This window comes from Doryrhamphus excisus, linkage group LG3 (assembly GCF_037039965.1).
Source record: "Doryrhamphus excisus strain RoL-2023G ecotype Guam linkage group LG3, RoL_Dexc_Guam_v1.1, whole genome shotgun sequence".
Lineage (NCBI taxonomy): Eukaryota > Metazoa > Chordata > Actinopteri > Syngnathiformes > Syngnathidae > Doryrhamphus > Doryrhamphus excisus.
The window spans coordinates 16,480,649-16,508,446 of record NC_136359.1 but is presented as its reverse complement, the minus strand read 5'-3'; the positions used below and the strand labels follow the sequence as shown (position 1 = coordinate 16,508,446).

Here is a 27,798-nt window from a genome sequence, read left to right as displayed (position 1 = left end):
TGGAGTTGAGAGTCTGCTTCTTCATAGTGCACCCAAATGTGCTCTTGAACATGACAGCGCCTCTGTACTCCTGCTGTTGCCAGCCAGAGACTTTGAGCAATGCGAGTGTGACTTAAAGTTGTCAAGTAAAACCGCAAGGGAAAGTCTTCTGCTCATGTTGCCTTGGTAGTATTGTTTTTGCAGCAGCGTGACTTGTCATCTAACCACACTTCTCCACATATACCTTGTGAAAGTTGAGCCGAGGTGGAGCTGACGCTAAATTGTTGATCACAGGTGCACTGTGCCTGAGAACAACACTCTAGGTATTGAACCAAGATCTGCATATAAACCCAATGCCACTTCACCAAAATGTGAAAAATGAGCTGCATTTTCATAGCTCCCATGCTGGCATTGATATTTCCTCTGTAAACCTGAATTACACGCCATTTGTAAAAGCACTGTGGATATAGCAAACACGTCTTATTCCAATGTGGCACAATCTTTTATTGTCACAGACAGGCCCATTCACAGCTTAGCACAGCAACAATAAAACAAGGGATCTTTTTTTCTTCCCCCTTTACCCATCATCCTACAGAGGCTGGCTTGAATATTCAAGCAGTTTCCATTGTCTTTTCTGTGTTTTGTTCATTGTTTGTTGTGCTGTCATTTCTCTGTTTGGCTCCTGAACTTCAAAGAAAGGCTTATGTCAGTTTATGATGAAATAGAGGGAGCAGCCAAAAGGAGTAAATAAAAAAAAGGGGGGAAAAATTCCATCAGAATGACCCTGTCTCAAAACGTGTGCTTATTAATGGCTGTTCAATAAATCAATGGCCTATAATTAAATTCAAACAGTGTGATTTCTTCCCTCTGCTGCTCAAAGCCTGACTCCACACATTGCTTTCTGCTGTGCCTAAGGTGACCCCAATTCCCATGGTCCTTTCACTGGAGGGTGTCACAGATCCAATACTCCGTCATGCATAACATTAGTGTGCCGTCGAGCCCACGAGGCAATCAAACAGCACACCGGTGAAATGTTGACACTGATCCCGTTTGATATATTTGAAGTGTGACAAAGGCGTTTTTGCTTTGCTGGATATTATAGGCGTACATAAGAGAGGATGACACAACTGCTTCCCCAAGAATGTGACGAAGGAAAGGGCCGTTGACTACAGCAGCCTCTCCCTTCAGAGTGGGTTCCATTCAGCTGTTGTCATCCTGCCTCCTCCTCCTCCTCTTCAAAGATGGACCAGACAAGACAGGATCTACTTGGATGTAGTGGGAGGGTGCGGCTGGTAATCACCTGCTGGCCCCAAGGCACAGATGGCACAAACATGGCCAAGATGTCTTTGAACCTAACATAAAGACATTCATTCATTCATTCATTTTCTACCGCTTTTTCCTCCCGAGGGTCATTGTTCCACCAAAAGGAATACTTCAGTACTGTCAGAAATCTTTCCATTTCCATTGTCAAACGCTGTGATGGGGCTCAAAGTAACTGATCACGCCATCCCACAGGAACAAAACCAGGTAATCCTTTATCTTCTAATATAGCTTCACTAATCAACTCCAAACTCAGTTCAGAATCATTCTTTATCTAATAACATGACAAAAACCTAAATTCCATCACACTCATAGGCACTGGTCTAATTTATACACTTATTTGTTCATACAACACAAACAGAACTCTGCCTCTTTTCTTTGCACTACGCTATTCATGTGATGAGGCTTAAAGTGCATTGCGTAACTCTTATGAGTATTCGCTAAAGGCTTTCAGACATCACCCAATCAGAGAATGGAAAAATGCTGACCTGTGAGACAAACCTGAAATCAGATTTTATAAAGCAACCTCACTGGTAATAAGTGCTGAAGTGCAGAGCATATGACATTGACATGGCAACACATTAAGCTGAAATCTGATTGGACAAAAAATGTACACCTACTGGAAGCAGTGCAGCCAAGAGACACCCTACTGAATGACGATAATAGGACTGTTGGGAATAAATTAATACAATTTCATGGAACAAATAGAACAAGTTGCAAATGTAGGCGCTTCTGATAGGGTTTAGGCTTTGCTGGGCCCGCTGACCAACGGTCACATTCCAGCTTTTACAAGTTAACTCGCTGTAGTTCATTGATCAGTACACAGAGGTATGCAATATTCTAAAAGGAATGGGAAGATTACAAAATGCAGCTTGTTATGTTTTCCCTCCCAAGTAGAACACAAACTGGTGAAATAAAGGTTGCTAAGAGAGAAACTAATCTAAACTACATGTAAACCGAAATTGGGTGTTAGGTTCTAAAAGGTGGCAGGGGAATACTAATTCTTCCTGCCACCCACTATGTCTATAAAAATGATAGAACAAAAAAGAAACACTTAAAGAAAAGAGTGGAAATTAGTGGACCGGGGAAGGCCAAAACACAAAATCCCACACAGCACAGTTTATTCTCACTAAATACCAAGCAAGTCAACTGAGGGTGTTGACGCTCACACACTCACAATAAAGAAAAAACTACGGAGCAGCAAACGTTCCTTATATTACTGCCCAGCCCTGCTGATTACTCAGACCTTCAGGACCTTCAGCTGGGCGTGGACACCATAGCTGCTTCCACTTGCTCCTAATGAACAAGGTGTGGGGAAAAAACAAAAATAAAACCTGCATGTCCTCCATTGTTGCTGTCCATTAGCGTGATACACTATTGCCTTATTACAACTCATTCATACATTATCCTTACGAGGCTCATGGGTGTGCTGGAGCCTATTCCAGCCGTCTTCGAGCAAGAGGCGGGGTACACCCTGGACTGGTGGCCAGCCAATCACACAGCACATATAGACAAACAACCATTCACACTCACATTCATACCTATGGACAATTTGGCATCTCCAATGAACCAATTAATGTTTTTGGAATATGGGAGGAAGCCGGAGTACTTGGAAAAAACCAACGCATGCATAAAAAAAGCAACAAATGTGTATTAATTCCAGGTCATAATTAACACTGGTGCTTTTTAGTGGTGCTTTTTGATTTCAAACTGTTCCACTGGAAGGAACCATAATTGCAAAAAAGGCCACTAAAAATAGGATGATACTGGTCAGATCATTTGGGACCATTTACAATGGAAACATGCCAGACTGAACCCTAATGTACATCCTTGTGAAATCCTCGTTTCACACCATTAATGTTGTAGTTGCAGATATCACTCTCATTCCTCATTGCTACACCCCACAGTGACAACCAAACCAAATTGTACCATTAGCAACACTCAAGCTGAACTTGAAACATGGCTTCAGAAACCCCTCAGCTGTCTGGAAAGCAATGAGTTAAACCATCAATATCTTGTTTTTCCAGGCAAGGTGTTGTTGTCAGCGATTGTGCTGAGTGAAGAAGTGGGCAGGGTCTTGTGATCTGAAATAGCAGTTGGATCGCTTGACAAAGGCAAACTGATAAGAGCTGCATGTTATCAGACGGTTTGACCAGCCATGGGCAGCAGAGAGGTCAAGGATTCTTGATTCATTTCCTGTCATTTATTTAGACTCATGTTCTGTTTCACAGTTCCACTTCAAGGAGAGCATTACTCTTGTGTTGCCATGACTTAAAATGATCAGACAGTGCCAGAGACCACCATTTGAAGGTTCCAGCAGGATACACAGAAGATAAACCCTGATAAATTTTAGTTGGAGCGAGCGTGCAACTGTCACTGAGATCAGGTGCAAAGCTTTTTAGCTTTTCTCTGCTTTGCACATGAAGGAACTTTAAGTTAAAGTCATTTTTTAGTTCATTGATGTTTCCCACTGAGCTTTTTCATGGTAGTCAAGCTTCCAAACACATCAAACATATCAGGAGTTTAAAAATGTCATTCTTCCTGAATACTCTCAGACAGATGAGCTCCTTGTGCGCTGCATGCTCCTGCATCGGTGCCTTGGTTTGTCCTTCACAAGAGACAGGTAACACTGCCAAGACCCAGTAATTAGTACAGATGGAGACTGGAATACTTGCTTCCCCTCCCCGTAGAAATGCCTAGGGAGGCAATCTATAAATTCCTGCATATTAATGCAATTTAAAACCACTACAGACACCTTGCTGGAGGCAGGTGATAAAAAAGGAAGGCAGACTACCTGGCACACAACTGCTGATACGACATACACTTCTGTCTCAGCAACTTCCTGACCAAACACCACTTCCCCTATTTTACAGACACATACACACACACACACACACACACCAAAGTAACTTGATAATATATAACCCTATTTCAGAAAATGCTCTCAAAATCCTGACCTTAGGCTTTACAACTGGGTGCCTATCAATAATTCAGTGGTATTCTGAAATGGCATTTTAGTTGGGTCATCTTTCTGCACTATTGTCCCTGCACCTCCATCCATTTTTATCCCCTTGGTTCTGTAAGATCTAGTTAGAGATTCCATTAGCATGAGAAAGCAGGCTGGTAATTGTCTTCACCCTACTGAGTGATCCCTGGATAGAGGATTAGGCAGAGAGAAAGCCCTATTTCAACTGGGAGCACAGATGCTGCCCACAGCCACCCACTCCAGATTAGATTAGACTGCACTTGGACGAAACCTGTGAATTCAAGCAACATTAATGATTAAGTGTGGACAGGAGGTTTAAACACAATAAACCTTTTGTTCAGCAGCATTTTTTGTCATATTTCGGGAGGGGGTGGAAAAGTGTATATTTTTAATCTACTAATATGTCGTTCTCCTAAAAAAAAGAGGATTGGAGAAAGGCTGAATTCTCCCCTCCTCTCTCTCTCTCTCTCTCTCTCTCTCTCTCTCTGATATACACACACTACAGTATTTAGAGCTGCATCTCCCTAAATCATTCCCCTGGGCCACCCTGTCCGTCGCTAATCTGCCCGCCACCACCCGCTCATAAGGAGGTGTCACATTTCTGGCACTCTTCCACAGGATAAGCGCTTCAAACATCAGAGCTTCTCCTCTTGACCTTTTTACGGAGATGATCGATTAAGCCCATTGGATTTATTCCATCAACAGGCAGCCATCACATCAAAAAGGCAAGGAATTTGCCTCAGAGGCAAACCTAAAATCCATATAAGCTTCAAGAGGGTTCCATTTTTCTATTGGCTCTGGCAATCGTCTTCTTACGGAGTATTAATAAGCACTTTTTTCAGAGGCTGTTTGTTGAATGACTGCAGCTTTTTAATTGCTGAAGCAAATGACAACGACAACACAGAGGCGTTCTCCTGCAATCTGGCATCCTTTGAAGATATGATGCAAGAAACACTGTCTAGCGAGTGAATCCTGCCAGAAAATGACTTTAAAGTTGAAAACTACAATAGCACAAACCTCCACCAATGTTTAGGCAGCAGTTTGCAATCTGCAGTGTGTGTTCTGACAAAAAAGATGGGCGTAAAATCCACACATTAACACAAAAGAAAGTGATCACTGTTCTGATAGCAGCCTTTTAACTTCTGCCGTGACATCAAATCTTGTGTTGATTCAGTCCCAATGAGAAAGGAGAGAGTTAAAGAGAAAGTTAATTTATACACCGCTTATCCTGTTCACGGTGGATGGGAAGATGCAGCCTATCCCAGGCAACACTGCGGACTGGAAACACAAAATCAATTCACCTATGCGCATTTTTATCCGGATTCATATTCAAATTCATGCAGGTCTTGCACATGTTCCACTCTTTTCACAAAGACTCATCTGCATCATTTTTCTAGTTAAAAAAACAGTGATCCAAATAAAAGCGCTCCCCTTCAGTACTTATGCAGGTGGAAGTCCATGGAAGTGGAGAGGCACAACTGGCCAGGAAGCTCTGTGGGCTAAAGTGAAAGTACAAAACTATTGCTCTCTGAGCCATTAAGTTAAGTTACAAGACTGTTGGCTTCTTGTTTTCACACTTCAATACCTTCGACATGCATTTTGGAAAAGGAACAAATCCAGCCAATCGACAGAACAAAGAGTATTTTAAGTCCAACAAATTACACATCACTTCAAATCCCATTTGTGAGTTAGAAGAGGAAAGGGATACTGTATGTAACCAGTTTCATTTGAGTGAATCTTTCTCTGATCAGCCTCTTCTTGCTCGCGATCACAGCAGCCTGTTAGCGGCTTTATGCTAATCACATCCTATTAGAATAATGAGGAAATGCCACCAATCCCGCTTGTCCATTCCGCCTGCATCCTTGACTGGAGACTCTCTGATAGACACAAATTCCTGCTCCATCTATAAAGCTGCTCTCATGCATATTTAATAGAATCTATTACTTTAGGATTAAATTATAAAAGACTGTCCTCCTTAAATTTTTAATAGTTTGCATAATTGGTATCAGGGCCTGAATGTGAACCATAAAATAGCCAGTTTGTACAGGACGGTGCGGCAGCTCCAGCCAGGCAAAGCAAGCAATAGCTGCACACTGGAGCATGCATGTGAAAGCTGGGCCATTATCGCTTTAGGTTCACTGCCCTGGAGAGCAAGGTGATGGTGGGGCTCAGCACTGTGCATGAAGGCAAAACTAAAACCTGGATTATGCTTCTGCCTAGTTATTACGCCCTCCCCTCCAACGCCATCTTGATCCATGTAGAGCTTTTGGTTGGGGTTGAGTGTGCGATATGCAATTCTCTGCTGAAATACTAGGGGGTGGTGTTTTTAGGGCAGTTAGAAACCAGAAATGTTGTTGACTCATTAGCTTGTTAGCGTCCTTTGTCTCAAGTGAGGGAAATTAAAGAGGAATTGATGTTAAAACTGTTACTTTTATTGCAGATATTCATCTGAAGCATTCACAAAATGGTTTTTACACCACTCTGAAAGGTTAATTCACACACAGGAAATGATATACTCGAGGTTGACCAATCCTGCGTCACATTGATGTAGGGTTAATTTTTTTAAAAGGTGCAGGTCAAGCTATGCAGGAGTGTTTGGAGGGGGTGAAGTGAGGCAGTGTAGCATTACTGGCACCTGGACGCAGGAGCATAATCCAGGTTTAAGATTTAGGCTGCCTGGGGAAGGATGGGTCACCTGAAAAGACGTAACGCTAGTGTTGAGTGTCAACTCCGTAACAGTCTTCGCAGGTCTCCAGCCCGTCCACTGATAACCTCCACTTTATATGGAAGCGTCCTTCTCAATGCTCCCTGCTCCAGGCAGATCAACCATGAATCAAATGTCATCTCGCACTGCTCTTTCCAATAACAGACAGTGCATACAGGGGGGGGCAAATGTGGCATCTCCTCTAAACTACAGCCCCCTTAGAAATCTAAGCACGTCACCATCCCCCAAATTAGCACCGCAGGGACACCCTCCTCACCGCCCCCGCCTGCTGGCGGCAGCTCTTTGGCATATCTGTAGCGGGGAAAATATTTCACACTGCATGAATTATTAAGTGCAGGGCCAGTGCTAAGCAGTGTGGAGATAGACCCGTTATTCACAGCTCTATTGGGACGGATGCATCGGAAAGCCGGGCCGCTTGCCTATCAGATCGTTTGTCACCAGCAATAGACAATTTACAATGAGAAAATTTTTCAATTTATTCATTCTGCTGTCACTGCAGTTTTCTGCCTCCACTCATTCCACTCCTCCAGCTCCCTCACTGCACCTCCTCCTGTTTCTTAAGAGCTGTCTAATACAGTAAGGGCCTCCACACCTGAACCGGAGTAACTCACTTAGTCTTTTTTTTCAGCTTGAAGAAGAAAGGTGAAAGTTGAAACGTATGGGTAAATGACATAAGGAGAACAGTCCCAATAAGTTTAATCATCTTAAGTGGAGGAGAGGTGTGGCGGGGACATGCTGTGACAGCAGAGGGATTCATGGGGCCTGTGGTGACACGGTGGATGACTGCGGCTCTGTGATAAAGGGACAGGAAATGGTTGGATGAGTGTGTTTAGCTGTGCTTCTTCAGAGCAGAATAAGCAGGAGGACCACCCCGCTGGATGCAAACTAAACAAAGAGCTAACTCAAACCCTGCAGTTAATGTACAGTATTTAGCCTGTCAAAAGTCGGAGTGAACCAAGACAAACCCATGCATCAATTTGAACCTATTTGTTTGAATAACAGAGTCTAATTGTGGTATAAAATGCATCCCACGCACACGGGTTTCTTTTGGTTGATGGAAATTTTGATTTAGTACAAAGAAAAGCTTCCCTATTCCAGCAAATAAAACCTCCCACACACAAAGACAGTGGACCTCAGCACAACTGTCTGGCAGACTGCAACTTCAACATTAATTACTGAAGGTGAACCAGCTGTCACAGCAGCCACATATTTTGTTTTTATTCAAACTGTAAAAGCACATGTGTCACAGAATAGCCGGTACTGGAAGTCCTGTGCAGTCCTCCTCCACTATTTTAAGAGATGACTAAAAGCTAAGCTAGAATGTAAGAGAACTAGCAAAGCAGCTTTGTAGGTCTAAATGCACACAGAGAACAGTTTGACCTGTAGAGTGTTTCTTGTCTGTGATGGCCTTTGAAAACTGAACTGAATAGGCCTTGATGTGAAAGGCAGAGATTTTAGATAAATGTCTTCACAGTCAAGGCCTTTGCCCTCTTCCTGATGATGCATACGCCGCCCCCCCCCCCCATACATATATATGGAAAAAGCGACACACATTGCCAACAATCCCATTGAGGGCAGCATTTGTTTTGGGACAAGGTGACCCTGTTGCCTAGGGGCCTGTGAACAGGCACAATTAAGGCCTTGCATCCCGCACACACCCAGCCGGTTGTGCTGGGAGTGATGACGGGCGGGTGGAGGGGATTGAGAGAGGGGGCATGGCGACACCCTGCAAATGCAGTGTTAAAACCTCTTTCAGGAAGCCCCCTGACATAACCCCTTTCACACCCTCGCACAGACGGAGCAAAATCCCCAGTTGTAACCCAGAGTCACGCAGTCAACAGATGGAGCGGCTATTGAGTGAAGGATTGTGCCGGCAGAGGCGGTTCCTCATCCATCCAAGCTGGAAACAAAGGGGCAGCAGGTCAAGAGTGCTGTCTCCAAGAGGAGAGGTCAGGGGCCACTGCCATGCTTCCACACAGTGGGGCTATGTGAGTGCTTTGAGGCTGCAGGGACACAGGGAATCTTTCTTGGGTGGTGGGTGGCGGTGGGGGGGAGGAGGCTGGTGGCAGCATGCACAGCTCTCTGGCTACTTGCTGGGGATCACACTGAGATGGGGGGAGCGTGGGTTGTTATGTGAAAGTGGGACAGTCATGTTTGTATTTGACCTACAAACAGACATTCTTGCACACATGCATGTTTAGAACAGACAGAGTCACGGTGAGGAACCATATTTGGTAATCCAAGTGGGTGTTCAAGCTGAACTTTGCTGGCCTCTGCCCTATGAGGCAGTAGAACCATACAATTTCCTGTAAAATAAAATAAAATACTAAAAAGTTGTAACACAAAAATTCATTCATTCATTCATTTTCTACCGCTTTTTCCTCACGAGGGTCGCGGGGGGGCTGGAGCCTATCCCAGCTGTCTTTGGGCGAGAGGCGGGGTACACCCTGGACTGGTCGCCAGCCAATCACAGGGCACATATAGACAAACAACCATTCACACTCACATTCATACCTATGGACAATTTGGAGTCGCCAATTAACCTAGCATGTTTTTGGAATGTGGGAGGAAACGGAGTACCCAGAGAAAACGCATGCACGAGGAGAACATGCAAACTCCACACAGAGATGGCCAAGGGTGGAATCGAACCCTGTTCCTCCAAGCTGTGAGGCCTGCGTCGACCGCTGTGCCGCCCTAACACAAAAATTAACAGCACTATTGTTTTTGACGAGCGCTTAACATACACGTCTCCTGTTTGAGCCTCGACCCACACCGGAGTTTGGTTGAAGCACGGTAACTCTGTAGCCACAAGCTGGAACAAATATTGAGCAGAAATGGAGAAAGAAAAGAGTATTTTGATTGCTAAAGTTAGCTTGAAAGCCCTGGCAGATGGCTCTGCAACAACCATCTATTGTATCTACTGTCGCCGTGTTCAAGTTATCAAGGATGGCATCGCCTGCCAGAGACGGGTATTGTTTTTATTGTCATATACAGTGCCACCTTGGCATGAGAGTGTCCCAACTAACCAGTGTTGCTTAGATGCGAGCCGTCTCTCCGCTGATTTTTGCTTTCAATTTGGAGCCAAAATTTGGGTTATGAGCTGCAATTTACAGGGTGTCAATGTGACGACCATGGCTGAAATCGAGCTCTAAATAAGCATTAGTTGTGCTGGCGGTTGTGTTGTCATTGACTAATCGTTTTTTTTGATAATCTGAAATATTTGAGTGTGACAAACAAGCCAAAAAATAAATCAGGAAGGGGGCAAATACTTCATTTTTCATCTTCACTTCTTTACATTTGATTGCTGCAAAAGTCTTCTTGTGCCCTCAGGACAGTTTTGGCTTGACTGGGGTCAACTATGGACAAGAAAACTTCAACTTTCACTAATTATTAAAAAAAGAATACTTCCTAAGTAATATTTTGTTCAATTTGTCCTCATGTAAAAAGAGTTCTGGGGAGAACATGCAGACTCCACACAGAGAGTGATTCAAACTCACAATCTCCTGACTGTGAGGCCACAATGCGGCCTGCTATAAATAGTTGGTGTGCAAATGTATACATGGACTCTTAAAGAGATGCACATACCATAAATAAAAGTGCATGATAACACACAGAATCACAAAAGCAAAAGCTCTCAATAGAGGACAGTATACCCATTTCCACTGACCAGTAGAGTTGCAATCATGTGGCTCCGACCTCCGAGTCAAATAGTCGAGCTTGTACTCCCTCACTGGGTTTCCATGGCCAGAGAGCACACAAAGAAACAAAGAAAGTGCACAACGATCCCACAATTTCAAGGTTCTTAAGAAGGCGCTAACATCAAAAAAGCCTGTATACTGCTGCCACATGTTACACATCCTTAAGATCTTTGGTTTATGGGGCAATTTTGCACAGGAAGACATCCATTAGAGCCCAAGGTGTCACCACCATTGCAGCAATTTACAGGAAAGTGCAGAAACTTCCTACCACTTGGGAAACGTTCACAATTCACACCTAATTAAACATAAAAGCCCAGTCCATGAAATGGGAGCACAAAATGCCATTAAAGTTCAAGGCTAAAAAGGTTTTACAAATTGTAAAAAGAAAACACTTCAAATTGTTAAGCACAGAAGGCCAAAAGGATTGAGCTGTTTCCTCCATGCTCCCTTTCACAATCAGTGCTTGGCCATTAGGAACAAACCGCTGTTTCAGCTCCAAGCTGAAACGAATGAAATATATTCCAGGCAGACTGAAAGGGATCAATACATGCACAGTGACAAAAAAGGCAACTGAAACAAAGTATTTTATTTTGGGAGTGCCACACCAAAGATAAAAGCCCAGACTGCACCTGGCACGCCACAAGACGAGAGAGCCCACAGAGTTATCAGATGGGGGCTGCATTCAGACACATCTACCTCAGCGGCAGCTATTAGGTTTCTAATATTGTTCTTTTTTTCTTTTAAAAAGAAGGCTTGCCTTCCCTTCCACAATGAGATTGATTTAGCCTCATTTACCCCCTTTGTCCTTTTCGGCACGGCCTCCTGAGGTCCTCCTGGTTTTCTTAAAAAAAAATAGAGCAGGGATTGGGCTCTTATTTAAAAGATTAATAGGATGCTGTCTTGGCAGAGAGGCAATCTGAGAGGTTGTGTGTGACAGCAGAAAAGTGTGAAAACAAGGCAAAGAGGAGAGACCATTGTCACAGTTACCATCAGGCTGCTTTTATGCACAGCTGTCACTCAAAGCAGACAGAAGCAGAAAGGGGAATTTGAATAATAAAACATTAAGTCCTGAGCAGGCCATATCGGCTGTTTGCTTGTGGCCCACCATGGGTGAAAGACTTTAATTTGCCGTCAGTCAAGACATTTTTAACCATCAATGTGTTGCTATAAAGAGTACCTTTACATAACAAGGACCACAGTTTCTTTGGCTTTTATGTATGGACGATGATGTTGTAAAACAAACCATCCATCTATCCATTTTCTATACCGCTTACCCTCACAAGGGTTGCGGGCATGCTGGAGCTTATCTCAGCTGTCTTTGGGCAAGAGGCGGGGACACCATGGACTGGTCGCCAGCCAATCACAGGGCACATATAGACAAACAACCATTCACACTCACATTCATACCTATGGACAATTTGGAGTCACCAATTAACCTAGCATGTTTTTGGAATGTGGGAGGAAACCCGAGTACCCGGAGAAAACCCGCGCAAGATGCAAACTCCACACACAGATGCCAAACGGGGAATTGAACCTGGGTCTGTGTGCTAACCACTGATCCACTATGCAGCCACTTCTCATGGAAATATAACCACAAATACTTAACAGTGCAATGGTCCAACATTAGACATGAGCTGATTAGGTATCAAACAGTGCTACATGCATATTACAGACTTATTTCTAGCTCCAGATTATCATTGCATTTATCACTGCATCATTGCCCAAATGGGCCCTACGGTTTCTTAAAGTACATTGTTACCACATCCTTATCTCTTTTCTAACCCCCTTATAACTTGGGAGCAAAACTTTGGACAGCTACGTTGAGTAAGCAATAATTAGACCTATGGGGTACATTAGAATAGATTGAACCTCGAGGGAGCAGCAACACAGGGGAGAAAGTCTGAAAAGCTTTAAGTGGCACTTCATTTGAGGTACCCAGGCATTCTCTCAGCTCCAGTTGAGGGGGAGGTCAACTAACTTTACTTGTGTAAGTCTGCCAGTAGGGAGAAGCACCTGAAAGGTCCTTCGTCATCAGGAGGTCTGATTAAATAATCAAGTCTCTTAATGGCACCTAAAAACATCCGAGAAGTGGCAAGAGGATGATTATGGCGCTCTGAGAAGTGCAAATGTTCAGCTCATCCATGTTTATCAGCACAAAACAGCATGACAGGCGCTAATGACAGCCCCACGGGGAGTATATGGAGAAGAAAAAAGAAAAAAAAACAAGCTTGTCGGTAAAGGAGTAAGAGTAAAAACAGCTGCTGTCTCCCTTTTTTGCCTCTGCTCATCCTACATGAGAGTCCCATGCGAGCTCCCTGATCCTAGTTTGTGTCTTGACAGAGGGGACCCAAGCTCTGTTCATCTCACATGGCAACCCTCCTCCTCTATCGCTGCACCGCTGCCTCTCGCTCCGCTGCCAGGAGGAAAAGATGGTGAGGAGGGGGTGGGTGGGTGGCGGAGAGGGGGAGCTTACATCAAGGAGAGACTCTCCCAGTGGGTTCCCGTCAGTTCCAGGCCATTGCACTTTGCTCGCTGGGATTTTGTTTCGACACACACACACACACACACACACACAGGTGTGTGCACACATATCCATGCACAGGCAAACGACTATTAATGGAAGATAATGTGCCATGTTTTTTTTTCTTTTTTGCCTTATGGTCACAGGCTTAAAAGCAGTCTTGGAATGTCTTATTTAGAATTCCACCGCCGCTGCCACCACTGTGAAGTGGTGGCATAAAATAACAATCTTGGAGAGGTTGTTAAAGTGGGTAAAAGGAGTTGATGATGTTAAAACCAGAGGCAGTCACACGCTTGATGTGGCCAGTGGCAATGTGCAGCCAAAAGGCATGACACACTTCCACGGTCTTTGGGGACGAGCTGAGAGCGACAGGCTGCCCTTGTGTCTTTCCTCTCTACAGATGTTGCCTTGGAGAGCGGCTGACTGGCTGGCTGCGGTGACAGCTGGACAGCTGTTCCTATAGATGCAGGCACAGAAGCATGCTGTGGAAATTTGTGTGTGGGGTGGGTGGGTGGGGGGGTGCATACATAATGGTGTATATTTGGTTTTTGTGTGCGAAGTTCCCAGGACGTGCAAAGCTGTCACTTTCACCAATGGTGCGGTAGACTGAATGAGGAAAGATGAGCAGGATGCAGAGAGAGAGCACAGATGGGTGCATAGCAGACTTCAATGACACTATTTAAAGAAGCTTCAACAGCAGAACAGATTTTTTAGCAGCCACAGAAGCATTTTCGATGCGTGACGTATGTTTGAAAAACTTCATATCGTCATAAACAACTTTATTGTAAACTTTAAACTTTCTTTCTCGAGAAAGAAAAGAGGAAACTAAATGCATTATTTCATGCTAATTGGCTTAGCAGTGACTTATATTCGATCCCAAACAGTTTCCTAAATTCAAATGTTTGCAAATACTCAAATAATCAGGAATTAAACAGCTTGGAATGCCACCAGTCTATTGTGCCAGAATGCTCACTTTTCCAAGCAGAGTGGGCTATTCATTATGCCACAAAAGGTCAGCAATTTGTTCAACTCAATAAAAATGTTAATACAACTCACAAGGGGGACGCATTCGTAGCCCGTGGTCACCAATTAAACTGCAAATGTGAATATGACCATGTTTAGGTTTCAGTTACCACTGCAGAGTTACAGAGGCCAAAGGTCGGAAAACAGTGGCAATATCTCTGTGGCCCTGCAGTAATCCCAGTCAAACTCCACAACTGTTCAAAAAATGCAATGTGGATATAAAAACATGCTGACAAGAGGGAATTCCGCAAACCCAATGCAAACAGGAATGAAAGGTCCACGCTCCAACTGCAGATATAGACCACTCCCGAATAAATGAAAAGGACTATTAGGCAGATTTTAAAGCACGGCAGCGGGCATATAATTATATATGAGTTCTTTTAGAGGAAAAAGTGATTACTATGGATGCAAGTCTGGAAGTGGGCGGGGGGAGGGTTATTGCTAAGCAACCAGTCATTATCCTCCGGAGTGGAGCGAGGTGACCAGCCATCCGTCTAACTCCAGTGACTCGCTTGGCTCCTGTGTGTAACCGTCCCGCCCCCTCCCTCACTCCGTTCACCCCCACCATCATCGCTGGCTCTCCGCCTTCCCCACTCTCTCTCTCGCTCTCTGCCGTCTCCCCGTCCGAATACAAACAGAGATAAAGAACGCCGCAATCGCTCTTGACACACAAATAGGTTAACACAATAAAGCCGGCTTTGCCTGGCTCACTCGAGGGAGGAAAGCAATTCCAGCAGCAGGCAGGAGGTAATAAAACAGGGCTAGGAGTGTGTGTGTGTGTGTGTGTGTGTGTGTGTGTGTCCATACATGTCCTCATGTCAATGTTCCTATGTTTTTATATGTGAGTAGAAGCAGGAAGCACCCAAGCTCTTTGGCCTGAGGGTCCAATATCGTCTGGATTTCCAACCTTTTCTTGACACAAATAACATGCCGGGAGAAAATTACGGAAATTCCAGGCTCCTCCACCATTTAGATTAAGGGAATGGGATCTTTATATCAACAATATAGCTGACCTGCGTCAGCCCTATGCAAATACATAAATGTGCCCTGGGTCATGCGCTGTGTCTTTTAATAAATGGTCTCCAGCATGGTTAAAATTCACCAAGTAAATGAAATGAGTTTTATCTGCACAAGCCACAGCTTACCGTCTCCACCGCCAATAAGTGATAAAAATCTCCAGAGTTTTATTAAATTGTGCCACATTCATGTTTAACTTGGAGGATAAAAAATGGTGAGGTGGCTTCTGCAATTACACTCCAGACCAGACAACATTGTTTTCTGCAGTCGGTGGAAATTTCATTACCTTACAGCAAGCGCCTTACAATTGGGTAATAGCCTCTTTTTGTCACAGACACAAACTGTCTGCAGGAGGTGTGACAGCGAATAAGTGTTATGCATTTGTAACAATATAATATGTAAGCAGCCAGCTACAGCCCCGATTCTGGTCAGCATAATGTGTAATGGTATTTGGTGATATGGAGAAAGGGAGGAGAAAATAGAAGTCAATAGCTAATTCCTGGGCCGACTGCAGTATAATCAAACGCATTGAACCTTGATACATCCATGCAGCTGATGTATCTCCCTTCAGGCAAATATAGACAGATGACATGGGTCACACATTTCCCCATCGTTTCCATGTCAATACACAGAGAAGGTGGACAAACCCCAATTAAAACCTCCAGGAAAAAGTTTCAAATGAGCAGATTTATGACATACAGGAGGGCCATTTATAAATGTCAGTCAATTCCCCACTTTTCCTTGTTATTCCCTCAACCAGGTAATCAAACAGCACAGATGTAAAGTGGTGGCTATTGTCAACAGGGAATAAATTACTAAAGCATGAAGAAAAAATATCTTATCTGTCTGATGTATTTCCTGCTTCTGCAGAAAGGCACAAAGCCTGGGGGGTGGCGGTGGGTCGGCCAAAATGCAGGAAGATGGAGATTAGGATGATGTGCAGTTCCTTGTTCCATTAAAGTTTGATCTTCCTCAATAGCCGAGGAGAATCAGATATCTCCCGTTCAAGATTAAAGTACAGCAGCATAGAGGGGGGAGATTAATCAGAGGCCTGCATGAGATAAAAAAACAGCCTTCCTTCTGGCATGGAAAGCAGCAGCCATAAAGAGTTCACCAGATAACGTGAAACATGGCAACGCACAATGGTGAATCAAATAGCATGTACGGGCCTCCAAAACACAAGTGTAGCCTAGCCTGGGATACAGTAGCTGAAAAGCAACAGCGGGGACTGATCAGATAGCGGCCAAGACCGTCATTGTGGTCGAAGAGGGCACGCTTATGATTTTCCCATGTTGTTCACTGTCGTAGGACTCCTTGAGCCCAGCCTCTTCTCGCTGAGATCAATGACGTCGAGGTGATTTCACAGCAGCCTGCGCTGTCACCCAGAACAAATCAATGTGAGCAGGAGGATGGCAGGAGAGGCATTGTTTTTAAGGGGAGCAAATTCGCAGTTGGGGAGCGTGTCAGATATGCTTTTATCCTTTAGCACCTGAACACTTTGGAAGGAGCTTGCCTGCCCTCACCTCTCTCACTGAGGTGGAGTTAACTAGAAGATGCATAACCCTCACAAAGTACATATATCATAGCACATTTCTGGGTGTCAACAGGGTGGCACCCTGGTAGGAAACCCTTCACTTACTAGACCCTGGGAAAAGGAACCAGCTTCGGGCGTACATGAATATCAACTGTGTCGAGAGGAATATAAAAGCTCTACTCATTAACCACATATGAAAAGCACATGAGCATTTTAAGACAATAAAAATGCAGCAGCTCACCTTAACCTTTCCATACTAAAGGCTACACATTAACCCGGAGGTCTGTTGAGACGTGACTTCCATTCAGGGTGACAGAGGATGAGAAGGGTGGAGGTGAGAGAGAGGGCGAGGTCAGGGGATCGTTGGTGTCTGTCATGAGCAACGAGCTTAGACAAGTGCTAATGAAGGGATGCAATCTTGGCCGCTATAAAGCAGAGGTAAAACATTTCCTCTCAGCATTTGAGAGGAACTATGAGGTGAAAGAAAAACACAGTATAGTAGTCTGTGTGTGCAGCGTGGGAGAAAGTTAGATGGTACGTTCAAGGACAGCCGAACAACGAGAGACAAGATGCCGTGAGGCAAGGCCCCCCTACACCACGGAGGCCAAGGCGGCAGAGATGGACCACCCAGAGCCAACCCCCATGTAGCTGTAAAAAAAGTGGGGGGGGTTGCATGTGAGTGTTCATGTGTGTATGTGTATAAGGGGGTCATGTGTGGGTGTTATTGTGGTGTGTCTGGGGATGTTTTCTCATCTGATGCCTAATATAATATGGATACCCATTATTTCTTACCTTTGACAGGGAACACCACAGGTGTATCAAGATTGACTGAAAATGAAAGTGGGAATCCCCACTTGAATCGCATTGAATTGAATCAAATTGTATAATTTGTACACTGTATTTTTCTGTTTTTAAAATAACTTTACTTTAAGTATCTTAAGGGAGCCCGCCATGGTGTAGAGGTTAGCGTTCTGGACTTTGGAGCGGAATCTCCACTAGTAAGCATCATCGGTATTCGTCAGGAAGGGCATCCGGAATATAAAGGGCTCAAGCCAAAAATCAGTATGCGGATCAAAAAGACCCGCTGTGGCGACTCCGTAATCAGGAAAAAGCCGAAAGAAACAAACAAAACTTGAAATATCTAAGGTCGAGACCACACAGCTAGCTGGTTCGAATCCCCCCCTCAGGCATCTCTGTGTGGAGTTTGCATGTTCTCCCCGTGCGTGGGTTTTCTCCGGGTACTCGGAGAAAACCCACGCACGTTCCAAAAACATGTTAGGTTACTTGGCGACTCCAAATTGTCCAAAGGTATGAATGTGAGTGTGAATGGTTGTTTGTCTATATGTGCCCTGTGATTGGCTGACGACCAGTCCTGAGTGTACCCCGCCTCTCGCCTGAAGACAGCTGGGATAAGCTCCAGCATGCCTGCGACTCTTGTGAGGATAAGCGGTACAGAAAATGGATGGATAAACCATGTACCTAGATTGGTTCTAGGTACTCTAGGTGTGATGCAGTGCAGTTCTACATCATTGGAACCGACAAGCACAACATTAAACATTAAACATAAACAACACTGATATTGGATCTTAACTACCCATACAGGTGGAATGGGTAGCCTTGTGGTTATCATAATAAAACTTGTGTGCTTTTTATCTATCTAAATTCCTACATTGAACACGATCTAACCAAACCAAAGGCATTTTTTTAGATATCATGTTGACTGCTGATAAAATGTGCTTTACTAGGAGCAGCCATGAACCGTCATTTGACCCTGACATGGTGGAAACACCAACAGACGGGGCAGAAAATACTAGGCGCTCGTGCGATACGCACGGTGCAGGCACAGTGAGCGCGTGGGGTCAAGCACCCAGTTCTAAAATAGATGTGTAGAGAAGACATTCACACACACACACACACATGCACACAACCATCCGTACAATGTCACATCACATCTTCTCACTTCACCTCATTCACACTGACTGGCTGACAGGTGTGTTCTTCACACCGCAATGGTGATTAGTGTGTAATGCTTTTGTTGTATGCTTTTCCCTGTCATATTGCAGCGCTGCAACAATCAGGACGATGAAGGTTATATTAAATCATGTAGCAGTGTAAAGCACAAGAAAGGATATGTCTCTTTTGCTTGCCTGTGCATGAAACTTTTCAGGAAATGACACACTTTGATCAAGAGTCTAATGAGCTGGTGTTGGCGTGACTTTAAGAAGAGATGTGTCTGCTAATGTTTCATAGTTATTAAGATAGATTTTTACTTGTCTGGTTCAAAGGCATAGTATGTTTTTCATTTCATACAGATATGGAATGTGTGGACAGGAGATCTGTCCTAAATCAGCGTAAAAAGTGCACGCACACACACACTCCGTCTGGACTATTTTAGTCATCTTAAGTGCTAAAATGAGATTGGCTGCCTCTGGGTAGGTGTTGAGACAATCAAACCATGCAGGGATTAAAGAGGAGATTAAGACACAGAGCAGGAAATTAAACTTCACTAACTTAAACGATATTCATGAGTGCTGCTCATTTCAGGCAGCTGTCTTAATAAGCACAGAATATGTTAAAGCACCCAAACTATCAATCAATCAAACTGATGTGTAATTTAAGAAAAGGCACATTCATTTGGTTGATATGTTGCTCAAACATTCTCTATTCTCTGCAGACGATCTTAATGAGTATCGGATACAATTTCACTTTAATATGTTTTCATTATTTCATCAAAGCGCTGTTCAGGAATCGTGGAGAAAATTACAAATATGGTTAACTCAGCAGTAGGCTCACGAGAACAATGTCCTTTTAAAAGCAAGAAATGTGGTTTCTTTGCACCTTTAAAAACTTCCGAAAGACAACAAAGGTGTCCAATGATCCATGTTCACACAGTGAACTGTCAACCCTCCTGTTGTCGTTTTGCACATCTTTTCTGGCACCCTCCTGTGACAGTTTGGCAGTAAAATAACATGGTTGCACGCTAGTAGACGGGCGGGGCTTTACACCATCACCCCACCAGTCGAGTCATGGGAGACGGAGGGGTGGTGGTAGTAGAAGTTGTGGTAAAATATTTTTCCTAATGTTCCCAATTTTTTTTTTCTTCAAATGTTTCCAATTGTGTATTTCCAATACTGACCTCTTCTCATAATATATTGCTACTGGTCACAATACACGCACATTAAGCGGTTATCAAGTTAATAATCTTGATCAGCACATATGAAACAACAAGTTGTGTGCACACATGTATCTGTCCTGGCTGCTCAGTACAATGTGGCTAAGTCGTCAGTAAGTCACTCCTAACAGAATATAAACCAGAGATCCAAACCTTGACTTTACCTTCATCTGAAAAGACGCTCACCCCAACTACAAGCTATAATTAGGTTGATCAATATTTAACAATGGTTAACTTCTATTTACACTTGTATGACTGTTGGGATAGTTAAAAAGCAGTGACGTGCAGCCAGGGCAGGACCTGCCATGATGAAAAAGGAATAACGATAACATGAAATAAAAATTTGAATTTGTAATTTGCATTGAGTGCACCGAGGTGGATCATGGCGTGTGCCAGTTTCTGTATCTGATCATGTTGCCAATAATATAATGTTGCACAACATTTATTATATAGCATGACTTTCTGAAGCTAGTGTGACATTTCTCTTGCTAATCAGAAAATAAAATACATAGAAACGTCATATGGGAGGCACTTGCAGTACCACTTCATCCTGCAGGTGTAGTGGTGTGCGTGAGCTGGAAGGCGTTTGTCACTGCCGTCCTTCCATAGAGAGGAAAGTCAGCATTATCTATTCATTCTCCAGCACCATCTGGTTGCAACATCGCTGTGTTATGATTGTGTTATGTATTTGTGGCCTAGATTTTGTATTTTCAATGATAAAAATACTGCAAATTAACTAAATTAACTTCATTTTTAATATATTGGGAAATAAGAGCATAAATGTAACTGTAGGGGTGTTAGTTTGTGTTTAGTGGGCTCTAATAACATTACAAATCGTATTTAGAAAGTCATAAACAGGTTTTCTATACCTTAACTAGGGGAATATTCTGCTTATTAATATTCAATTCTACTTTGCGGAAAATCCCTTCTCACATTGAGGCCTGGTACCAATTAACTGCAATGAACGAGGGATTTGTGTTTGTGTACCCAAACTCACCAGAAGGTGATCAGACTTTTACAACCAAGTTTCAGAACTTTTCCTTGAGAAGGATAGGGTATGTGTACTTTGTGTACATATAAAATATTGTCTGTTAATACAAATACTAAATGCGACTAAGAAGAATTTGAAAACAACTAAACTGAATTATTGTCTTATTTTTATCAACATTTCTTGTTATCATGCCTCAATTCACTGGCTGAAAAAAGCAAATACATGCCGTTTCTCTAAATCCCACATGACTGTCACACAAAACAATGATGAAACTATCTGTTGTTTTTAAATATGAGCAAACAGAGGCTTCTTTTTCCACCTGCATGTCAAAATGTTACTTATTATTCAACATTCCAATACAGTTAATAAAGGTTTTAACTGTATTTCTCAAGAATGTTTGTGGACTAATGGAGAACCAACTGGAAGAACGGCAAAAACGAGAAAGACAAAACAGGAGTTGAAGCTCGAGGACATTTGAAGGTCTGAAGTGAGAGGAAAATAATAAAAGATCTCAAGAGCAAGTCAGAGAATAAAGAAAGAAAAAAAAAGAAACACCAGAAAGGTAATTCAGTGACCTAGATATTAAAGCTTCTCTGTCATGCTGTTTCCCGCTGCCTCGTCCAACCATCATGTTGAGTTAAGGCAGGCATTATGCCGGGAAGACTATTTGTTTAGGTGAGGAACAGCCGCAGAGCTAATATGAGCACAATTTGCTCAGCAGGTCAGAGGCACAGAGTGGAGGAAGTAAATGAGGCAGTTGTGCCCCCTCGGGTGCAGCCCCCTGCCTCATACATCACTGGATGTTTTATTCAATACAGCCAGGAAGGCTCCATGGCAGGTGCCCTGACTGGTGAGGGGGGTGAGGGGGAATGGGGCATATTACATTCAGCAAGCTGCTTGTCGACTAGAGAGAGACAGACTGGCTCCATCCACAAAATAATACATTGTGAGGCTAATGTTAAAACATTGTACGCTGCTAACTCAATTTTCATAGGATTCAGTTTTCGACAAAAAATATTGTTAAAAATACGTCTCAGTTTTTGTACACAGCCTCGGTTATTGTAGAGCCAAACATTTCGTCTGTTTGCCCGTGTATCACGCCGTGGATTCGAGTTCCCATACAAAGGATCTCACTTGTTGGTGACTCAGTCAACTTGTTACAAAACGTGCCTCAACTCACACCCAGAAATCATTCTCGCCCAGCTCTGTCACCCATTTGTGGCATCATCAACAGGTGACTCTGCGTTTTTATTGACTATGGCTGCAAAATAGACATGATAATTTGATACTGTATTCAAGACAGAAGCCTAAGCAAAACATGAAGGTTGTGTCCGTGTGGCACTCGCTTCTCTTCCAACATGTCCGCTAATCGCTGTCTTTGCCAACAAGAATCTTCAATAAAAGGTAAAAGTAATGTTAAAGGGGACCTATTATGCACATTTTTTGTCCCTTTGTATTAAATTGTGGACTTCAATAAAGCAACTACACAGAATAAACCGCACAGAAAACTTTCTAGAACTTCCACAATCTGCACCCATTCCAGCTGTGTTTCCTTGGATTTCCAAAACAGTCAAAACACCCACAGCGCCTCCAGGCATGCCCACTCCGCTGTGATTGGTCTCACTCAGCCTCTACAGCTTGTACCTGGGCATGCCCATATATGATAGAAAGAAAAAAAACTGAAACCTAGCATTCACAGCCATCCCAAACTTCTTTCAGGGCTCGCTTCCAAATGCACCAACCACATTATCTGAAACTTTGGCATTTTTAACTCGAAAATCTAAATACATTTCTAGGTCAGAAAAGTGGAAAAAGCATAATATGTCCCCTTTATGTTTAAATTCCTTTCATACTTTCTGTTTTGAAATTGAAATTTCAATTTTGAATTGTTTTTACTGTGTAAAACTATGACGAGTGTCGATAAAATGTGTTTTGTGTTAATATTATTGGGTGTCTAGAACAGATTTAGTGGATTTACATTATTTCGTAGGGGAAAATTATTTGTTTTTTGTGCAACTCACTTGTCAAAGAAGCTTTTGGAACAGATTAATAACAAAAAAATAAGGTATTGACACTTCCAGTGGGCACTTCATCATTGACACATGTATCGTTTACCTGTGTGAGACCTGAAATCTGATGAGATCGAGAAATAGTCTTCCTTTAAAAAAGCAAAGACTCAATTTTGATCAAAACTCAAAGCTTTTAGAAAGCACCTTTCTGGAAGGTGGAGAAGTAGTCACAGAAAAGTCCAACACATTCCCGTTGAGCTTAAGCTTTCTTTTAGAGGTAACATTAACTATTTTCCGGAGAATAACGTGATTTTTCACAAATGTCAGGTATTTGCATGATATATGAAGCTGCAAAATTGGATCCTTTCCAAATTTGGTGGTGATTTGCCCAATCAATCACACTACTGTATCCCTTTGTGGACAGCCAGGTATCTTCCCACCATCCCACTGCCAATGCTGCACCGCTAAAGGAGCAATTCTGAAGAAATGAATCAGATCCATACCTATTTGAGCTACTGTCACAGAAACATCAGTAGACAAGCACACAAACTACTGCAGCCATAGTAATAAATATTAAAAGTACAGTGCAGGGTACCTAATAAAGTGGCCATTGCTTAAAAGGTGTGTGTGTGTGTGTGTGTGTGTGTGCATGCGAAGCTCAAAGTTCACATAAGTCGACAAAGCCTCAAGTCTTTAAGCCACCATTCACATTTAAATGAAAAATAACACCAAGTACATTAGGAGATAATCATCGTGTGTTTGCATTCAAGGCTGTGCCTGCCTGCAGACACACACACACACACACACACACACACACACACAGTTGAGCTCACACAAGCTACCGTCATCCCTGGGAGTGAAAAGTTTTACAGTTGGACGCTCACATCTTCGTGAATTTTACGAGCTCTGCAGTAAAAATCCAGCCATAATATGCAGGGAGACTATAAAAGCACAGTGGCTGTCATTAACACTCCGGGGTGAAGAAGCACTAATTGCAGCAGACATTCGCAGTGAGAGGTTCGCACCTTTGGATCAGAGCCTGCAGGAGGCGCGGTAGCGCGGTGCCGGCCTGGTAGCTGTATTATTCCACTTCAAAGTGGCTCCTGGAGCCATTCGAACATTTTACGACACTGCCTTTAATTATGGCTCAAGCACACATAACAACAGACGCGCACACACACAGGGCAACTGAAACAATCATTACTTAATCCTCTCATGTAGCAACACTGCGTGCGTTGGTATGAAATCTAAATGTATTTACCATAAATTGTTCCGTAGTGCAGGCTAGAACTCCATGCAGATTTGTAGCACCGAGGAGGCTGTGTGCTCCCAATTAGAAAACCTTCATTCTGCTCCAATCCGGCAGTGTCGATGTCAAACGGAGATCAACTTTACCCTCCTCTTCTTCTTCTTCTTCCACGCGTATCGATTTAAATCCAACACTTCTCAAGCCTTTTTGCCCTTTTCTCGGCTCGACTGCCAATTTTAGTGTTGGGCAGACAGCGCAAAACAGGTCCTCGGAGGAAGAATTGCGCACTGCAAAGTGCGCTTCGGGCTATCGACGTTTCGCCTCGGGAGCAAAGTGAAAGGTCCTGGATTGCCTTTAGTCTATCTCCAAGCTATTTCCAAACAAATGAAGCAATTAGTGGCAAAAAAAAACTGGACGCTTGATTTATGTGTTACGCAGTATTCCGGTATTCCAAGAAAAAAAAAAGATCCCAGCTGTTACGCATCGGTTTGAAGTGGTCCTGGAATGATCATTCAAATGTGAAGAGGAAATATTTATGGTAGGACCCTGACGCAAATTAAGAGTGAAAAGAGGGAGAATCCTCAACGGGAGATGTCAAATTGAAAGAAATCCCAGTGATTTGGTTCCGCTCGGTCCGTCACTTTCCCCTCTGAGGTGTTTTGGCAGCCACATCCACAATGTGGATCTCCAGCAGAGCCTGTACTCCGTAATGCTCTCTTAGGTGCAGCAACCAAAAAGGGGAGGGAAGGAGGAAAAAAAGCAAAAATGTTGAATTTGGATGAAAGGGCTGGCAGATCCGGGATGCGACGGTCCTGCCCCGATGCCGAGCTGCTGAGACTGACAATAACCCGGAACGCTGCAGCCTGTCAGCCTGCACAGACCGCCCACCGACCAATCAGTGCAGCCGGCCAACACAAACATTCCCACGGCTCGGCCAATCAACGATAATTGACTGTTACCATAGAGATGCATGGCGTCCAAGCGTCTGATACCACGTTGTTTATTGGCGTCAAAAGGAAAAAAAGGAAACAGCTAACATTAACTGCCCTGGCAGAATGAAGATAGCTTCAATCACAATTTTATCCTTCATCTTTCAGCAGAATAGTTAAAGGTTAACGGTGACATTCTTACTTAAGCATGACAGAACTCAATGAAACCTCAACGATTCAATGAGATAAAAGTGATGATCTTTTTAAACATTTGGTGAAATTAACTTTGGTGCAGATTATATCTACAATATAGGATAAGGATCAGATAATTAGCACTTTAATCTTCTGAAACAATGTATTAGGTGCACACATACACAAAGTGGTGGTATCCAAAGTATGGCTCGGGGGCCATTTGTGGCACACAGCTTTTTTTCCAATTGACCCTTGACATTCATTCATTTATTTATTTATTTTCTACCGCTTATCCTCACGAGGGTTGCGGGGGTGCTGGAGCCTATCACAGCTGTCTGAGGCGGGGTACACCCTGGACTGGTCACCAGCCAATCACAGGGCACATATAGACAAACAACCATTCACACTCACATTCATACCTATGGACAATTTGGAGTCGCCAATTAACCTAGCATGTTTTTGGAATGTGGGAGGAAACCGGAGCACCACGCATGCATGGGGAGAACATGCAAACTCCACACAAAGATGGCCGAGGGTGGAATCGAGTGCCAGTGTTGGCGCTACACTGAAAAATAATAAAACATTATAAGAAAAAAGTTTAAATGCTGAATTATCAATACAGTCCATTATAATAGTACAAGCCATTAAAAAGACGATTCAAATTGTGAATAGAGTATTCCACCTTTGGCACTATGTGTCATGTGTAATTGTAACTGCGACAGATTTGATGGCTGAACTACAGGCTTTTATTGCAAGTTTGAATTTTCTCACAACAGGCACAATAATAACATAATAATCATAACAACAATGATAAAACCGGGCCGTAAAGTGGTAGAGTGGTTAGCATGTAAGCCACACGGTCCAGGAGATTGGGTAGACCTGGGTTTGAATGCCCGCTTGGGGATCTCTGTGTGGAGTTTGCATGTTCTCCCTGTGCATGGGTTTTTTCCGGTTTCCTCCCACATTCCAAAAACATGCTAGGCTAATTGGTGACTCCAAATTGTCCATAGGTATGAATGTGAATGGTTGTTTGTCTATATGTGCCCTGTGATTGGCTGGCAACCAGTTCAGGGTGTACCCCGCCCAAAGACAGGTGGAATAGGCTTGTGAGGATAAGCGGTAGAAAAATGAATTAATGATCCGTAAAGGGATGAGGTCTCAAAATTATCAAAGCATTCTGGACCATTCTGTTGCTCAATTTCAAAAGCCTTTGTCTCAGTCTCAGGTCATGGGTCCTCAAACATGACAGTGATCCAAAAAACACAGCCAAAACCACTAAAGAATGGTTAAGGGCCAAATATTGGACTACATTTTGAAGTGGCCTTCCATTAGCCCTGGTTTAAATCCAACTGAACATCTGTGGAAAGAGCTGGAACATGCATGTGTGGAGAAGACATCCATCAAACCTGAGATGTGCTAATAAGGAATGGGCAAAAATACCTGTCGACAGTCTGGATGGGTACAGAAAATTGGTTCCATACTGACACCAGCATTAAGGCTAGTAACCATACCTTATTTGGGTGCTAAATTAATGCAGGCTCACCCAATTGCAACAACTTGATGGTGGTAATGTGCAACTGACATCTTGCAGAAGTCTCATTAAAACTTACAGAAAGTGCTTGATTGTAGCAATTGCTTCAAAAGGTTGTGCAACAAAATGTTTTCATTGTTACTTAAATACAAACTGGTAGATTATAATAAAACAATCTAAGCAGTTATATTCAGCAATAATGTGTTTGAGCGTCACCCCACGATGCAGTGACATGGCATCAGGTGCGTTCAATAAAGTTGTTAATTATTTACAGGACAACTGAGGGAACAAACAACATGAAAGTGGCGCTTGGCAAAAAAACTAGGGTAGATGGCACAAAATAGGGCAGAAAGTAGACATGGTAAAACAGGTAAACGGTAAAAATAATATTTATACGTCAAAGACATACCTTCAAAGGGGGAAAAATAAATCATAGAAGAGCAGGGAGGCAGCACAAGGACAGGAAGGACATGACAGGAAGCAGGCAAACTAGAAAATGCTGTAAGGACTAGGCAGGCAAAAAAAAAAAACAGCAAAAGAAGCTCAAGCCAGATACATCAAAAGTTTGTGTGAGTCTCATAAAATTATACTATAACGTCCAACAACATACAGGAATCACAAAGAACCGGCGTTGTCCTTGTGATGACACTCCTTTAGTATTTAAAGATACTAATTACAAATCAATTACAGCTGCAGTCTGTGTATCATCTACACAAAAATAAAACACTTATACCTACAAACAATACAAAACCTTTCAGAATATTAGTATGTGGAATCAAATTATGGAACATATTTGAGTAAAAAACTCAAAACAATGCACTAAAATTACGCATTTTAAGAAACAGTATAAGCAGTTGATGTGAACAAAGTATAAGAGAGTAGAATCCTGAAACACACGGAAATACCTGTGCAAATATGACAA

The 27,798-nt window shown here is 43.1% G+C and overlaps 1 protein-coding gene across 3 annotated transcripts in view; it reads right to left on the bottom strand.

Annotated features, from left to right (window-relative positions):
• The window catches only part of fam222aa (family with sequence similarity 222 member Aa), a 61,458-nt gene that overhangs the window by 30,001 nt on the left and 3,659 nt on the right, over nt 1-27,798 (bottom strand). The window contains exon 1 of one of the 3 annotated variants that reach the window (XM_058069540.2): nt 24,237-25,062. The exons of the other annotated variants lie outside the window; for them this stretch is intronic. The gene's annotated coding sequence lies outside the window, so the exon portion shown is untranslated. Of the gene's footprint in view, nt 1-24,236; nt 25,063-27,798 lie in introns of those variants that run through there. 3 annotated transcript variants of the gene reach the window in all.